We start from the raw sequence: 18914 nt of genomic DNA on the forward strand, positions 1-18914 counted from the left end.
GGGCTCCATTTTTTGACCTGTTTAATGCATGCTGGGTTGAAGAAGCAGATGTCTCTGACTTAGGGTGACCAGACGTCCCCGATTTCCGGGGACTGTCCCCGTTTTGGACCACCTGTCCCCGGCTAAAGCTGTCCCCGGAAATGTCCCCGATTTTACCGAGGCGAAAAATGTTGCGTGTAGACTGTTTTTACGGTAGAGCTGTTGCGCGCAAAAATAGGTATTACGGTAGCTGGTTGCGCTGCTGATAACATAAAGATAAGGAACAGAGCGCACCACTAGAAGGGCGGTAATGATCCTTTTGGATGTCAGCTGCCATTAAAACACAAAAAAGAAGAAGAGCGCATCACTTTTAAAACAGAAGAAGAAGAAGAAGTGGAAGTTCGTTTTTTACAACCTGTGGCAACTGATGGGGAGCTACGCTGAGTGATGGTAAGTGTGTTAATCAATTTATTTTATTCTGATCGGGCTGATCTTGTGATGAATGTTTGTTTTGTGTCCAGGTTAAAACAATAATAAAAAGTAAGACAAGACCACGAGTTGAGCATGAGTAAAAGACGCTGGGTTAAAATGTAGAAAAATGATTGAAAACTCCTTGTAAGGCGCTTATCTGGTACGCTGGTTCTCCAGGGATCAACAAGGGTTTGTTTAAAGATGATTTAGAATGGATAGGTGTCCTTTTGTTTATATTTCAGATAGTTATTATAAGTAGAGTTATTTCAATTTGTTTTGATGATTTACGGTTGTGATTTATGAGCATAGACTTCCAGTTTTTGGTGTGTTTTTTTACTGCTCAGTTTGGATATACCGTAAATTCTCTAATATTGGCCTGTATTCCAATAGCGGCCGAGTCTCTAATAATGGCCGGTCTCGCTGTCAGAGGAGGTAAATAATGGCCGGTCTCTAATACAGGCCGGGGCTATAAACGTTTTTTCTGGGCATACCTCAACATTATACTTGTGGTAGTAACATACAAGTACCACAGCCCTGCGCAGCTGAACGACAAGCCCTGCTGCTGCCCGTCTGCGCGAGGAAGAGAACAGACACGCAGCAGAACATGAGGAGGAGCGCGAGTGATGAGGAGATTAAAGGGAGAGATGAAGAGGAGGAGGAAACTGAGGAGGAGAATTAAACAGAATTGGAGGATTTTTATATATTTTTTTTTACTTCAAACCAAGCGAGACATGGTAACTGTACTTTTTCAATAAATGAACCTAGTGTTTTATAGGTTCAAATAGACACAAAATCTCATTTTTATTCATTCCACTGGTAGTCTGTTTTGCTCAAATAGCAATAGAGGCCTGTCTCTAATACTGGCCTCTATCCAATAAAGGCCTGGACCGCGATGCACTTGAGTGAAATAAAGGCCCGGGCCTATATTAGAGAATTTACGGTATATGAAAGTTCCTTGTGAAAAAATAGGAGTCAGTAACAGGAGAACTGAATAAGACAAGATCTACATGATCTGAGAATGATGGAGGAAGAGATAACCACCTGTTTAATGTTCATTTATTATGTGGTTTTTGCTTGTAGCTCCTAATATTGTGGTAATTAGCATTTTTAGTATTTAGATGAGATATTAATAATAATAAGTTTTCATGTTGCACATCCTAATTTTTTTGGAGGTGATTTTGATTATATAATGTCTCTGTTTTAGAATAATGTAAGATTGATGCTGGAGGAGTGAGGAAGAAGATAGAAAGACAGAAAGGAGATTGAATGAGAGAGGAGGAAACTAGGAACTCTGATAGAAAAAACGGTTGACAAGAAGGGAGAAAAATTTACTTTGAGGAGTAAAGCAGAGAGCAGGCAGAAGTCAAAAGAGGGCTAGAAACAAAAGCGAAGGTGGAGAGGGAAGAAAACAGACAAGACTGAATGACCAGATGGCTCTTTCAAAGAAGAGGAAGTGTCATTTTACGGATAAATTACAATCAGAATTTCCATTGGGAAATTATATATGTATATGCAGTGTTGGGAAAGTTCTCTTTCTACGTGAACTAGTTCAAAGTTCAGTTCACACATTTTAAAATGAACTAGTTCAGTTCATAGTTCACAATTCCAAAAAATGAACTAGTTCATAGTTCTTTTTTTTTTTTCATATATTGCTCAATTACACCATAGCCTACTGTAGAACCACAGACAGCAATTATTTTATCAGTTGTAACTCTGAAACTGTGCGTCAGATTTCATCTTCATATCCAGCTTTGAATCCTTATCCAACCAGGGTTTACATTAGCATTGAGGGGACAGCATTTCCCTATTGTTGCTTTAACGCTTTGTTGCTGTCCATTCACTTCACACTAGTAGCAGCTGCAGCTTTCACCCCTACAGTATATTCTCAAAAACATCAGGAAAAATGTGCTGCTTGAATGTTCTTGCTTATGAGTAATTATTAAAAGAAAAATAGGAAAGTAGTCTTTAAGGTGCAAATGTTTTTTTTTTATTTTAATAATTTTTTCCATTTGAAATTCCATTTCAATACATACTAAAAAGGAATACTGGAATCCTGGAAAATTATACCAGGCAGGTTTAACAAACAAGTTACATGGATAGCAAAACCCTCAAGAACAGGGGTCTTCTATGTTTTCCAGACCAAGGACCCCCAAACTGATGGTGAGATGGAGCGGGGACCCCCTAACTATATATATTGTATGAAATTGTGTCCTATAGTCACTCTATTACAGATGGAGTAATGTAAAGAAATTAATTTCTCCCTGGGATTATTAAAGTTTTTCTGATTCTGATTCCTGGTTGTTGTGAAGGAAACGGTGCCCAGCTTTAAAGAGCTCCTGTGTGTCGCTGAATGTGAGCATTAATGACTGAAAGACATCTTTTGTCTCCATTTATCTGTTTACTACAGTGTGTTGATTTCATGTTAATGAGTATTTAAAGACATTTCAATTAGTGGGGAAAAAAAATGCGGGGGGGAAATATAAAAATATCTACTAACCATGCAGACCCTCATGCAGTACCTCCGTAGACCCCCTAGGGGTCGCGGATCCCCTGTTGAAGACCTCCGCTCAAGAAGACTTTACTAACACAAACTGAGGGACCAGGCTGAGGTAGGAAATTAAGGTTACTGAAGTGCGGATTTTTTTACTGAAAGCCGGCGGGCAAACTTGTTGCCATCATCCTCACCGACCACCTGGTCATAAACCTGTTTTAAGTCGCCTCCATGCTGCTGTGGTTTCCACGCTGCATTTTGTTTTGATGACGCACGCGGCTGTAGGCTACGACGCTGGTAGCTGGTGTTGCCAGATTGGGTGTTTTTCCCGCTACATATTAAGGCCTGTTTACGGTGTGATTTAGCCGGGGTTTCGCCTGGAGGGCTCTATAGAAATCTGGCAACCTATTGAATGGCGTTGAACTGAGAGAGTGTGCCGTTCACAGACACCAGAATGAACGAGTTCACAAAAACGTTCATCAGGCAATAATGCAGTACGTTCAGTTCACGTTCGCCCAAAATATGAACGCGTTCATGAACTTTCGTTCAATGAACGCGTTCAGGCACAACACTGTGTATATGTTATTGCTGTTTATAAATATGGACTATTCTTGGATTATATACATTGTGTTGATGTTAAGCCTATTCTGCTGTTCAATGGTTAAACTTGTTTAAGATATTTAAAAAGGTTATTTTGCTTTTTACTTGCTATGTCTTCTCTTATATTATTTTACCCAAATTACCAGGGCCACTGCCTCAGACCCTGTTCAGTTAATATTTCTGTTTCAAACATTTAAAATGTATAATATGTATTAATAAAGTTCAAGTGATAAAGCGTTGACATGATTTGAGTGATAAACTAACTTATTGAGTGATGTAGTGTGCAAAGTATGCTGTGGAACACAGAGTGGCTGTATACTCAGGTTAGTAGGAAAAATGAACCTGCTACTTTGAGACACACAGGCCCCTGATGTGGCTAGGTGACAGTAAGAAACATATATGAACCTTTACCTGCAGGCTTGACTACTACTTGTTTTTTTTATGTTAATGAAGAAAAAAAATATTTCTTATAGGTATGTACAGTAGATGTAAACAGAATAAGTATTTGTTGCACTTTTTTGAAGAGGTGGGGGAACTCTGTCTCAACAGACAGCCACAGACATAGAATAAATGTTTGTATTTACTTTTCTAAATTTCTTTTCCTCATGTCACTCTCCCCTTAGGAGGCGGCAGAGCTCTTTGGGCCCGACAAAATTGGAAAGCCCTGCTAATGACCCTTGACCCCTCCACTCCCACCCCCACCACTTTGCCCCAACCCAGAGACACAGTTCTAGTTTTCTACTAATAACACTATTCATGTTATTAATCTTAGGATACACTAAATGTTTTGAAAGGCACATTCCTGGCTTTTACACTTGATTTTTGTTGTTTAAATATTAATAAATATGTAAAAATATATGAAACCATTACTGTCCCCGTTTCCTAATTTCATCTCGATAAGATGTATTGATTTTTATCCACGAGCAAGAAATGTCCCCAGATTTGATTTCAGAAATCTGGTCACCTTACTCTGACTGGACTGGAACTTACAGGCTAAACACGTTAGCAGAGCTGTTTTTTATCGTTTTTCCGTTTGGTCTAACTTTAGACAATGCCGCACAGCATCGCTGCTTCAAAGTTTTCATGAGCCGTTATACGTCAGATAGCTGTTGGAGCAAACAGATATTTTTTTCCCCTTACTAGCTAGAGCTAAAACTATTAGCAGAAGGTAACATGCAATCAAAATTAAACTTTAGCTAGCTCTTTGTAGCATAGCTCTACATCTGGATTAGCACTTCCTAGCCGCAGCTTCTTCAGTCAACTCTCTGCTTATCTTCTCTTTGGTCCACCTCACAATAGGGGGTTTTCAGTGACGTCACTGGCCAGCTTCCGGTCCGCCATCTTGGGTGGCATATTATCGTATATCATATATATCATGTCGCGAATGGATAAGTACGCCAGCACGCCAGAGCCACCAGATCATGGAACATATCTGAGGAAATGTTCCGTGATCGACCATATGGACCCCTATGCCCTCCACGGTGCCTTGTTTAGCACTAATCCAGATGATTGGCCAAATGTGGAGCACGGCGACATTGTTCATTACCCGGTGTTCAGTGAAAACCCTCTGCACACTCTTGAGGAAATGAGAGCGTACAAGGGTCTAGAGGCTCACAACCAGTTCACATCTGGTTGGGTACGAGATGTCGAAGTGATGTACATGAAGGAAATCGCCATCATACGTGGACGGGTGAGTTTTAATAAGATGGTAAAAATGTAAACAATCCGACGCAGGGCTCGCTATGCTAGGTGGCTAACGGCCGGCGGTGCGCGAACGCGCTTGGCTGCAGGGCCGATCGACACCGCTCGCGGCTTTAATTATTTATCTCATGTGCAGTTTACGAATGGATGGGTTCAGGAGCTGCAGCTCATAAAGCCAGCAAACAGTGCTAACCGTTAGTGCTAACAACCACTCAGGCATGTAATGTACTTTTAACTAGCTGCTATGTGTTTCAAAGGTTTGGTTAGTAACGTTAACTGCCAAACCTCCCTAAACCCTCCGGGTTTCTCACATATTTGAGCCTTTTCCCGCTGGTTGAAATCAAGTTAAGGTGAAATTAATCAAATTAAAACACGGCTGAGAGAGGGAGTCCAGTACGCGGTAGTCATAGGTAGTAGTCTGAGTAGCGGCGGCGGAGGCAGTCAACATTGCGGCCACGGAAAGTAATACGTCATGACGCCCAAGCCCTATTATTAATATATTCTTACATGTTTTAAATGCTTGACAGTTAATTACCTGTGACAAAGTGAGCACTGCAGACTCTGGCGTATTCCAGCTTAACACCGTCCAAATTGGACCTGGATATCCGTGTCAGCCATAGGTGACGGCGTTGTTCAGATAGCTGTTTTGTTTTTTCACATTGATTCACGATTACGGCTGGTATGCGATAGAAAGAGCGTTGATCTCCACCTCCACGGGCCGTGCAACCAACAATTACACACGTTTTCACCATTTTTCACTGTCAATACTGCCTAAGGCTGCCACCCAATATGGCGGATGTGCTGAGTAGTCACGTGAGCGTGACGTCACCTGAAAACCCCCTATTGGTGTGTTCAATTTCAGAGGCTGTGTCTTCCAAGGTTCCAGTCTACCTGGACTGGATCCTTCAAAGTCCTTGAAAATAAGGAGGACGGAAAAGTTTTGGCTGTGAATTCAAACAGGTCCAGCCTTCTCCGGCTTTCACCACCTGTACGCTCTGTCTCCTAGCAACCGTGAGAGTTCATACACGAGGCAGGGAAACGATGGATGCCAAACTTCTCGCTACTGTTCTGGGTGCTAATAACATATTTGAGGAGCTTTAACAACAGTACTGTCATCACGAATATCAGATTTATAGTCCCAACACTGCAGAGATATTAGAATCTGTGCTTAAATGACAGCCAAACCCATTTGAACAGGTACAGATAAAACCTTTCAATAAACCAAACATTACCCACCACCTATCTGACTCAATAACCATTTAAAACAACTATTTTCATTAATTTAAAGGGGTCATAGAATGATTCTATAGGGTATTTGGTGCTGGTCCATTTAATTTCTCACATTGGTGGGGCTGAAAATGGCATATTTGCGTCCTCTTTTTTCCGGACATGTCCTACCTTTCATACCCAGTGCAGCAGTAGTTGAAACACACCGGGCACTCGAACCGAGCCGTCAGCTCTGGGGCTGTTCTGGGAACCCAGGCGGATGAGGGCAGGGAGCCAGCGGGGGACGGAGTGACCAAACCCGTCCCGATGACGGTAGCCTGGACACTGGCAGCCCCGTGCTTCCCCGTCTGCCTTACCGGCCCCCAGACCCCCTCCTCCAGCTGAGGGCGGGCAGCTCATGGCTATCTGCTAGGGTCCGCTCCAGTCAGCAGCCCAGCAGCCGACACTTCATAACCCCCCCCCCCCCCCCCCCCCCCCCCCTCCCTTGGGCCAGTGAACCAGTGGGCTGGTCAGAACCAAATAAGGCAACATCCCAGAGTTCGCGTCAACTCGGGGCTTCGATGGGTTTTGCACGTTTTATGGTGGAAGTTTATAATTGTGAGATCTGCAGAGAAAGGAGGTGTCGATGGGGACTGAACTTCTGTGTACATCCATTTCACCCACTGAACTATCGTTATTCATCTATGTGGGGCCACAGTGGCGTCGGGTGTAGGAGTTTGCCCTGAAATCAAAGGATTGACAGTTAAAGCCCCTGTTCCGGCTTTCAGTGTCGTTGTGTCCTCGGGCAAGACACTTCACCTCCATTGTCTACTGATGGTGGTCAGAGGCCCTGGTGGCGCCAGTGTACGGCAGCCCCGCTTCTGTCAGTGAGACCCAGGGCAGCTGTAGCTACAGTGTAGCTTGCCACCATCAGTGTGTGAGTGTGTGCGTGAATTGGTGAATGACTGAACGTAGTGTAAGCGCTTTGGTCAAGTCAGGAGACCAAAGCGCTATATAAGTACAGGCCATTTATCATATGACAATGTAAACTCGGTTTTGCTTTTTATGACCCCCCTAAGACAGAACTATTCACATACTTGTATTATATTAAACTGCACTTCCAATATTCACCACTGTTCTGCGCCATTTACGTTTTTCCTCTGAGCATGGAGCAGCCATCTTGCTTGGTCTCGCAATGAACCATGGGATACCCCAGGCTACTTTGGATACACCGGACCTGTCCTTCAAAACAGGCAAAAAGAAGGACGCATTTGTCGACCGCATAACGAGGAGTATTGGAATCCAAACAGACCTCGCGCCGCTCTGTGATGTAATCAACCGACAAATATGGCCTTTGGAGGCTGCAGCCGCTGAAATCCAACTCAGCGTTTACCTGTCAAGTCTTTTATTAGAAAACAAGGTACATTTTATGAAATCCACTGCAAGGCCTCTGACTAATCCAGTAAAGCTCCAATATGTGTTATATTTCAAAACATGTGCACAAGAAATTTTAAAAGCTTTCAACAAAACTACAGTTAGGTGATCAGGTTTTATTGTGCGATGCTGGTGAGAATTCCCTTTGGAGAGGAAGATCAACGTTTGCCTTTATATTATTTTTCTTTCCCACTAACATTGTCAAACAGGCATTATTTATTAGGTTTGAATAGATTACACATTTTGCTAATGTTTTCACTATACCAAGTATTGAGGAATCAGTTGATATCAAATAGCTGTTCTTAAACTTCCACCTGGTATCAGAGCAACCTGTTGCCCATCACTCCTCTTCCCTTCTGTCTCTCCTTCTCCATCTTCGCACCTCATGATGGCATACATTATGAGTTCTGTGGGGTCCCACATGGAAATTATTTACACATTTCATTTCTTCAAAAAGAAATGAAAAGTGGAACTTGTATGGTTTTCAAAACTAAAGTAGCAAAACAAAATACAAAAACATTTTCAAATGACACCTATAGTAAAGAATACTAAAAAATACCATGTAATTTTTAAAATATAATTTAATCCTTCTTCACATCATTATAAAATTTTGTCCAATCCATTAGTTTAAAAGTAAAATTTTAAAAGAGGCAATCTATTTTTTTCTGATAAAACAACTTTTATTAAAGTTCACAGTTTAATTTGCACAGCAAAAAGACCAGAGTTAATTTAACTCCCACAGAGTTGATTTAATAATAACAGCAGTTCCACATTCTTTCTTCATGAGTGAAATCAACACTAGGATAAGATATTACAGTCACTTATAATAAATCCACAATTTTATTAGTGAAGTTAATCTGGGTTAATTAAAAACTTGATCAAGTAAATCAGTGTCTAAGAGCTTTTATTTTTCCATCTGCGGTTTAACCATTGTTAAATGTATAATATGAGCAAACCTTCCAATGAAATGGAAGGTAAAATTATATTTGAACTTTCACCTTATTTCAGCTGGATTTGCATTTTCAGGACAGCATAACCACAAGACAAAAGCAAATAACAGTGTGAACATTTCCCATAAAGAAATTTCCAGTTAAAGCTGCAATAAATTAACATTTTCTCCATGCTTACAGCAGACGTGCACCAATCCATTTTTTCAGGCCCAATCCGATACCTACACATAGCAGAGCGTACTGACCGTTATCTGTTACCGATCCGATCCTTCTGTTAAATTAATCAACTGTATACCTCACAATGCGATGCTTGACAAAAACATTGTTAAAAAAGTTATAAATCATCAATAGCTACTGTGTCTGCAGGATGACGTAATCAGCGTAGCAATTAAGTTAAGTTGAAATCAGCGATCGCTCTAACTGTATTGCTGTATATGATCTCAATAGAAATGAGTGGATCAGCAACAACAATCAGATCCAGCTTAGACAATATCAGAGCCGATATCCGATCCGAGTATCAGATGGAAGCTTGTCCAGTATACAGGAAAGTTAAAATCTCCCTCTAAGTTGTTACTTTAAATGTCACGTCAAGCACAAAATCTTAAAATTCATTGAAGAATTCAAAGATCAATCCGAAGCAATTAGTATTATCTAAAGATTCAAAGTAAGCGCCTGGAGGATTCTCCATTTAATAGATAAACTATTCAACCTAAATCCATCTTCATTTTTCCTGTGTTACGGCCCAGGCAGCCATCCATTGTTTTCTGCTTAAGTATGTATAATTCCTCCATATTCTGGGACACGGAGCCCCTCAAAGCACCTCTCCACCTTGACTAACTTTTCCAAGTGCTCATTAGCAGACTGGCTGAAGTTTGCAGGCTATGAAGCAGGCTGGCAGATTACCCCCCGTAAAGAAGCACACCTCAGGTAATCACGCTAATGAATTCAAGAACACCACCCTCGCCATTCATCCTCTTTCTTCCTCCGTTTCCCCTCACTTACCTTCTCCCTTTCTTCCACTGTGGTGCGGCCGGAGCTCAAAGTGCCAAACAACCAGAGTGTTTGTTTGCATAACATTAGAGCTGCATGTTCGCACACATTGGCAGGGGCCCCGACTGCAGGACTGACTAGAGGCTTCGATGAACACAGGTTGAGCGGGCCAAGCATCACTGGGACCAATTAGAGCAGAGCACAGGTATATTAGCATGTTTGAGTGGAGTGGGATGGCGTGTGGGGGGGAGTGGCAGGGGTCCATGGACGCTATGAAACACACAAACACATTATTACATCCTTCTTGTGTGTTAGCTGTGTCTCTGGTGCCACAACAAACATATTTGTGACAAATGACCCCATGTTTAAAGTCAGGCTGAAGTTTTTTTCCTTTCTTATCAGATCCTGCAAGTCTTACTGAAACACACTAAGTAAGTGGACATATTAAGGGGTCTGGATTTAAATATGTGCAGTCAATAAATTAAAAAATATATATATTTAGCACTGAATTACTCTTATCAAGCAGATAAAAAAATCATTGAAGTTGTGAGTTGTTTTGTTTTTTGGCAAACATGCCTAAAGTGTGTCTGAATTGCCATAAGATGCAGCTTCATCTCTTTAAAGGCGTAGGGAAATGGCTGGAGTGGTGCACAACTTTACACGAGTGAATAAAGTAAATGTAATTGGTCGTTTACTAAGAGGGCGGGATTGTTGTGGCGGAAGGTTCGCAAGCAAGTTTGGTTGTGCCTGGTTTGTCGGAAGCATCTTGCTAACCAGTTAGCAACTTAATGCTAGTCGGTTCCCAATGGGAAATTCAATTGGGACCAAGTAGCACTAAATTGGTGACTTAGAAGCGACACTGTCAAGGAACGCTATGGACAGAGGAAACATGCAAGAGGAGGAGAGTTTAGTGTCGGAGGTCGTGGATGAGTCTCCTCCCTCATACATTTTTTATTTAGAGGAGGAAAGCGGGGATGAAGATGTTGTGGAAGAGGACGCCAGGGCGGCAGAAGCTTGGTTTGGTGTAGAAGGCTTCCAGCCGTACATGTTTGAGCCCTTGCCTCGCAACACTGCCAGTTCTGTTAGCTCTACGCCTGCTAAAGACACAGACGTCCATCCCCGTGAACACTGGGACGGAACTCAATGTGAAAGGAAATTATTCTTATTTCAACCGTTGCGTATATTAGCTGTGACATTTGAATCAAGACGCTATGACCAAAAAAATGTGATTGACAGATGACTGTTTATATATGATTGGCTGAATTTAGGTGTTCAGGCTGACGTATAACTAACTGGCCTGCATAAGATAACGGAAAGAAAACCCTAAGATTTTAAGACAGGATTTTTTTTTTTAGACAGAAATTTTCTAAATTTTGGGACAATATCGTCTGTAAAGAGTACATTTATATACATGTTTAGGCCAGAATGATTTGACTTTTAAATATGATTTCCCTTAGCCTGACATAGTCCTACTCAATTCTAGTCAGAATATGAGTCTGATACTGCTCCATAGAGCTGTGATTATGGGGCGTGTTTTGAACAAACCACGAAAAAAAATGCCTCTGCACTCATTTGGATAGACCTACAACCAGTAAGAGCAATGGAGTGCGTGACGTATGTTAAGCGACGCATAGTTGTTGTCAACAAATATCAAAGCGTGCAGTTGCACGCTTAGAATAAGAAGATGAGCCTTGATCGCGTTTCTCTTTTCCTCTTTTAAAATTAATTTGCTGTCGATATCTTATAGAACAGACCTAACAGCAGAATCTACTCACCCAAACTCTCCAGCGGCAGCCATTGTTGTTGTCACCCAAGGGCGCTTTGGTGACGTGGTTGATTACGTTACTGTTGATCATCTGTCCATCCTCGTATAAAGCCCGCCCTGACAATTTGATTGGATCGCCAGATATTGTGCTAGCATACTCGCGCTACTACTGAGCAATGCCAGACCGAACTTCCCGACCTCAAACATTGTGGGTGGGACTAAGTTCGGAATGGCACCCAGGCTAGATTTCCCTATGGCTTTAAGGAAAAACAAAGCTGATGAAAACTCCTTCTTGTCCCTCCTCAGGCTCCTTCTAAGAAGTTAAGGAGAACTGCAGTGTGAACCTGGTATTTCTTTAGAGCAAAGGAAATATTTTGAGTAATACCGTCTATGGAGTGAGTTTTGTTCCATTATTATTAGAAGCAATCAACATATTTTAAGAACGGAAAATTTAAGAATCTCATAAAAAATAAATAAATAAATCATAACTTTAAAAAAGTGTTTTAATCCAAAGAAGGTTTTGGGAGAACTTTTTGTTTATTAAATTGTATTTATTCATTTATATCTATATATAATTTATGTAATGTTTTTGCAGATTTGATATTTACATTGTTTGGTTTCTATTTTCAGATTGAGTTTTAGAGATTATATTATTTCGAAGTTGTGCCAAATGGATCACATTCTTTTTACCTCTGGGTGCGGGTTTTGCTCTGAAATAAGGAGTAAAAACACATTTCTCTTGGTCTGTACAGATGTTAGCGACGTACAGCGAATCAAAAGCATATTGACCAATACAATGAAATTTGGAAAACACAGTTAGAAAAGAATGCTGTACATGATACTCAATACTAAAAACTGGAATTAAAAAAATAAATAAAAAAAAAACCTTTAAATTGCTTTTGAATAAATCTAAGGCAAAATCTGAGTAATTAGCAAAGTTACTCTTAAAACATTTTTCTTAATTTAAGTGTTTTTTAAAGTTTCATTCCTAGACAGCATTTTTGGCGATTTCCAATTTAAAAATCATCCTCTTTACTTGACGTGAAGTTTAACTCAGATAGGATTTTTCAGCAGAATTTCTGTGCGTTTCTTTGTTCTGTTTTTGAACTCATTCACCGTCTTATTTAAGTTTTATCTTTCATGTCACAGAGGACACATAAAAAGAAGAACTTTGACCATACAGGAAAAGTATCTGAGAAACTTTAAACCAGTTGGAGCCTTTATGGTTTTACTAGCTGTCATTTTAGTTATTCCTTCTCTGATGACACATACACTATATTGCCAAAAGTATTTGCTCACCTGCCTTGACTCACATATGAGCTTAAGTGACATCCCGTTCCTAATCCATAGGGTTCAATATGACGTCGGTCCACCCTTTGCAGCTAGAACAGCTTCAACTCTTCTGGGAAGGCTGTCCACAAGGTTTAGGAGTGTGTTTATGGGAATTTTTGACCATTCTTCCAGAAGCGCATTTGTGAGGTCGCACACTGATGTTGGACGAGAAGGCCTGGCTCTCAGTCTCCGCTCTAATTCATCCCAAAGGTGTTCTATCGGGTTGAGGTCAGGACTCTGTGCAGGCCAGTCAAGTTCATCCACACCAGACTCTGTCATCCATGTCTTTATGGACCTTGCTTTGTGCACTGGTGCACAGTCATGTTGGAAGAGGAAGGGGCCAGCTCCAAACTGTTCCCACAAAGTTGGGAGCATGGAATTGTCCAAAATGTCTTGGTATGCTGAAGCATTCAGAGTTCCTTTCACTGGAACTAAGGGGCCAAGCCCAGCTCCTGAAAAACAACCCCACACCATAATCCCCCCTCCACCAAACTTTACACTTGGCACAATGCAGTCAGACAAGTACCGTTCTCCTGGCAACCGCCAAACCCAGACCCGTCCATCAGATTGCCAGATGGAGAAGCGCGATTCGTCACTCCAGAGAACGCGTCTCCACTGCTCTAGAGTCCAGTGGCGGCGTGCTTTACACCACCGCATCCGACGCTTTGCATTGCACTTGGTGATGTATGGCTTGGATGCAGCTGCTCGACCATGGAAACCCATTCCATGAAGCTCTCTGCGCACTGTTCTTGAGCTAATCTGAAGGCCACATGAAGTTTGGAGGTCTGTAGTGATTGACTCTGCAGAAAGTTGGCGACCTCTTCGCACTATGCGCTTCAGCATCCGCTGACCCCGCTCCGTCAGTTTACGTGGCCTACCACTTCGTGGCTGAGTTGCTGTCGTTCCCAAACACTTCCATTTTCTTATAATACAGCTGACAGTTGACTGTGGAATATTTAGGAGCGAGGAAATTTCACGACTGGATTTGTTGCACAGGTGGCATCCTATCACAGTTCCACGCTGGAATTCACTGAGCTCCTGAGAGCGACCCATTCTTTCACAAATGTTTGTAAAAACAGTCTGCATGCCTAGGTGCTTGAATTTATACACCTGTGGCCATGGAAGTGATTGGAACACCTGATTCCAATAATTTGGATGGGTGAGCAAATACTTTTGGCAATATAGTGTATCTAGTTATTTGATGTTTCTTGGACTTTAGAGGCAGAAAGATGTCATTTGTTGACGTAGAAAATTCTGCTGTCACAATCTTTTTTAAAGCTCTGATCTGATTTCTTTAATCAGTAGAAGGAGCTTCATCGCACAGTGTAATTCAATGGGTGCACCACTAGATGGCAGTAACTCTTACACACTGGGGCTTTAATCCAAACAAAATAATGTAAGACCTTTAGGAAGCCCAGAAAACTTTCTAGAGAACACTATCAGAAGATTTGACCCCTAAGGAAACTATATATATAATATAATATAATAATAATAACAATAATAATAATAATAATAAAATCCCCCAAAACTAAGAAATCATACTGGTTTTATTTACAGTGTCTTAAAAAGAGAAAAGAAACTGATTTAGTTAAAATTTCTAAAGTTTATCCTATGTCAGATATCTGAAGAAAGAAATCTAAAAAAATGGCTGACATCCCAGTCTTTTCCCCAGTTCTTCATGCAAACTGGATTCAGATATTCCTGCCATTGCAGCCGTCATCGAGTTATTGATCCTGCCATCACTGACAGAACTAACCAGATGAAAGAGAGGACATACAGAAACATCCCTCCTCTGTCAGAACCAGGTCCTCTGTTCAGCTACAGAGCAGGAAGAATATTTTTCCAGAGGCTCAGTCAAACACATCACTTCACCACGACCCAGAAAGTCCGAGTGGCAGCAGGGCAGGCCTGGACCGGCACCACTAACGGTGACACAAGGCATCACAACCTGAAAACATGCAGCTCTGACTTACAGTATGAGGCAATGTCATGCTTTCTTGCTCCATACCCTGGAACGTTGTTGGGATTAATATTTGAATGAGACTCCAGCATCACCGAGGACGACTGTTAGTGCCTGAAGGTCAGCAGCAGGCTGGGCTGATGCAACAGTTATGCTGCTGATGCTGAAATGCACGTCCAGGAACAAATAAAAACAATCAGAGCTCTGACTTTTATCAGCAGGAGATGGAGTGCAAATCTCCTAAATTAGCCTTTTACATGTTGCTGCAGAAAGATTACATCTAGAGACAAACTTTTATCTAGCCTTTAGATTAGCATTTAAGGAGGTTTAATCTGCAATCTCTGTATTCTGCATTACACTTAAAGTGAGGGCAAACAAGTTTTAAGTGCTCATATAAAAATTTTGATGTGCTGCAACAGGAAATACTTTGGTGACCTTTCTATCCATACTATTTCAAGCTGATCTGATTTCCAGACCAGTTTTGAGTTTATTGATTTAAAATACTTGTTTTGTTTGCATCTTTTTATTTGCATTTCAAAGTTTAAGATTAAACTTGACGCCTTTCAGTTAAATACATGATGGTATCATCAATAGTTTGTTAATAAACAAAAAAAATGTCATTAAAGAAATTTAACTTAATGATGATACAGTATGTGACTGATCTGAGTTTGATATCTCTGATAACGTGAACCTCTGACCCATGGAGCCAAGCTGTTCTGCAGCAACAGGTTCAGGAGAACAAACTTCATCTAAAATATTGCTTTTCATTGTTGTTTGAATTTGAATTTTCTACATGTCAGGTTTTTGGTTCGGTTAAGAAGGTTGTATTTGTTGCTTTTAAGGCGGCTGATCGGTGCAGCATCATATTTTACCACCAGTTGGAGCCAAATCATTACAGTTTGACTGCAATGATGCAATCTGAGTTTTACAATAAAACTGACATATTTTTAAATGTTAAACAAGCAAAATAATCGAGAAAATATTCAACCAGTTAGATGTGAATGTTTGTGATCTTCCCGTTTTTAAAGTCTATTTTTATTGGTTTAACCTTCACCTGAGGTTTCTTGTTTTCTGCTCTCTGTATTTAATAAATGTCCACAAGGTGGCGCTACGAGCATATCTAATTCTTCTGCTGTTTTTTTTTTTTTATATAAAAAAGGTAATTCTAGAATATACTAATTTCTCTCCCACTAAAGCATGCAAATCAAATTTCAAATAGGAATTAATTTTGAATCAATCAGATGTTTTAACCCTCTCTAAGATCACCACTCTCTTATTCTTGGATGGTTTTTCCATCACAGAGGAAGCATGTCAAGCATGACATATGAGCAGTTTGCTCTCAGTCATGCTAAGGTTTCTGTTACCACCACTTTCAATAGAATAATCCAACATTTGATTTAAGTTTAGGTGGATTTGAAGTGGACGGTGGCTTAACTTGCCAACATCTGTTGGGCTCTGAGGATTCACACAATCTGATGGATGAATGGATTGAATTTATTTAGCTTTAAATTATAATGATCACCCAAAGCCATGTTCATTCTGTCACTCAAACACGCAGCTTGGGGCACGGCTTGGGCTTTAGTGCCTTGCCCCATGGCAGGAGGAAGCTGCAACAACCAGTCACATCAGTAGTGCTTAGACATTACTTTATCAAATTAATTTAATTAGCTATTTGTAAATTAATTAGATTTGATCTTTGTTTAGATTTCTATAACTGTGATTAAAACAGTATTAAATAAAGCTTTAACTCGGTGACATAATACTCAGCTTTAGCTGTATTGTTCCTTTTGATGTTGAGTTCAGGAGAGATTTGTCCATTTCTGTCTATGTGTATACTGATAAGATTTACATTTTAGATTGAAAAGAGTTATACAAGTTAAGTAAAAAAAAAAAAAAAAGGTTGGTTGAATAATTTTTTTTTTTTATTCATCTTCAACCCAAATAAATGCATTTGATTTTTTTTGTCGATGTTCCAGAAGTAAAATTTTACACATAGGCCATAGTGTAGAACCATCTACTATTCACACTCAGCACACTTTATAAATCCCACCAGGGGCAATTGTTTTGAGCAGCACAGAAGACAGACTAAAAAATATGTAATATAGAGCACCTTAAGAAAGTATTCAGCCTTCTTGAACTTTTCCACATTGTGCCACATTTAACGCTTCAAACATAAAGATATAAAATTCCGGATCAACATAAATAGGACACCGCAATTAAGTAAAAAAAAATTTGTTGGGTATTTTAAACTTTAATGAATAAAAAACTGAAGAGTGGGACGTGCAAAATGAATGGATCGCTTTACTTTCAATGCAGCAAACCCTCTCAAGAAGTTCAGTGAGGATCTCTGAATGATCCAGTGTTGACCTAAATGATAAACAGAATCCACCTGTGTGTAATCAGGTCTCAGTATAAATGAAGCTACTCTGTGATTGTCTCAGAGTTCTGTTTAAAACACGCAAAGCATAATGAAGAACAAGGAACACACCAGGCAGGTCTTAGATACTGTTTTTGAGAAGTTTAAAGCCAGGTTTGGATAAAAAAGGATTTCCTAAGCTTTAAACATCCCAAAGGAGCACCAATATTGAAATGGAAGGGTTAGTTAGGGGAGTAGTTAGTGGAGTATCAGACCATTGAGAATCTACAAAGACCCGGCTGTCCCTCTAAACTAGGCATCCCCAAACTCGTTCCTTGAGGGCTGCACGCTGTCCTGCACGTTTTAGAAGTTTCTCTGCTCCAGCACAGCTGATTTTAATTGATAGCTGATTAACAGGCTTTTGCTCAACTGCAATCATCATAATCAACTGTGCTAAAGCAGGGAAACCTCTAAAACCTGCAGGACAGCGGCCCTCAAGGACCGACTTTGGGGATGCCTGCTCTAAACCTTCAGTTCAAACAATCAGAAGACTAATCAGAGATACAGCCAAGAGGCCCATGATCACTCTGGATAAACTGCAGAGATCTACAGCAACTCTGTTCATAGGATAAAAATCAGTCATATACCACACAGATCTGGTCTTTTCTTAAAGATACCCATAGAAAATCCTGTTTAGAGTTTGCCACAAGCCACCTTGGAGACACAGCAAGCATGTGGAAGGAGATGCTTTGATAAGATGAAAGTGAAATCTAACCTTTTGGCAACAATGCAAAACGTTATGTTTGGTGTAAAAGCAACACAGCTCATCATCCTGAACATAACATCCCCACTGTCAAACGTGGTGGTGGCAGCATCATGGTTTAGGCCTGATTTTCTTCAGCAGGGACAGGAAAGATGGTCAAAACTGATCAGGAGATTGATGAAGCCAAAGACAGGACCATTCTGGAAGAAAACCTGAGTCTGTAAAAGACCTGAGACAATGATGGAGATTTATCTTCCAACAAGAAACAATGATCCACAACATAAAGCAGAATCTACAATGAAATGTTTTACAAATAAACACATCCATGAATTAAAATGGCCTAGTCAAAGTCCAGACATAAATCAAATCCAGAATCTGTGGAAAGAACTAAAAACTGCTGTTCATCAACACTTTCCATCCAACCTCATTGAACTGTTGGCTGTTTTTCAATGAAGAATGGGCAAAATTATTCGTCTCTCGATGTGCAAAACTGATAGAGACATACTATCAAATGAACAGTATGTTTATGATGTGTGTGCGTAGCAAAGTTTTCCATCCGTTTCCCCAAAAACATGATTTCTATAAGCTTCTTGTAAGCTCTTCCCTTTTTTGACTACATTTCATTTCTTTGTGTTAGATTCATAATCGATGTCATCAATTCATAAAATGTCCATCAGATGGCGCCACCATCATGGGGCAGGTGTTCAGCTTCAGAGCTCAGAAATGGAAATAAGCTACAAAATGTCACATGAAGGAAACTCAGATCAACCTGTGATGAGGAAGAGCAGAAAATATGTCAGAAGAAAATAACATTTACACAACCTGCTGCTATAACACTGAAAACACTTTATGCAGCTTTAGACGGTAATACAATATTAAAATGTACGTGTAATATGGAGTAGGTGAGATATATCAT

The sequence above is a fragment of the Cyprinodon tularosa genome, unplaced genomic scaffold, assembly GCF_016077235.1.
Source record: "Cyprinodon tularosa strain WSP-4 unplaced genomic scaffold, ASM1607723v1 ctg142, whole genome shotgun sequence".
Classification (NCBI taxonomy): Eukaryota; Metazoa; Chordata; class Actinopteri; order Cyprinodontiformes; family Cyprinodontidae; genus Cyprinodon; species Cyprinodon tularosa.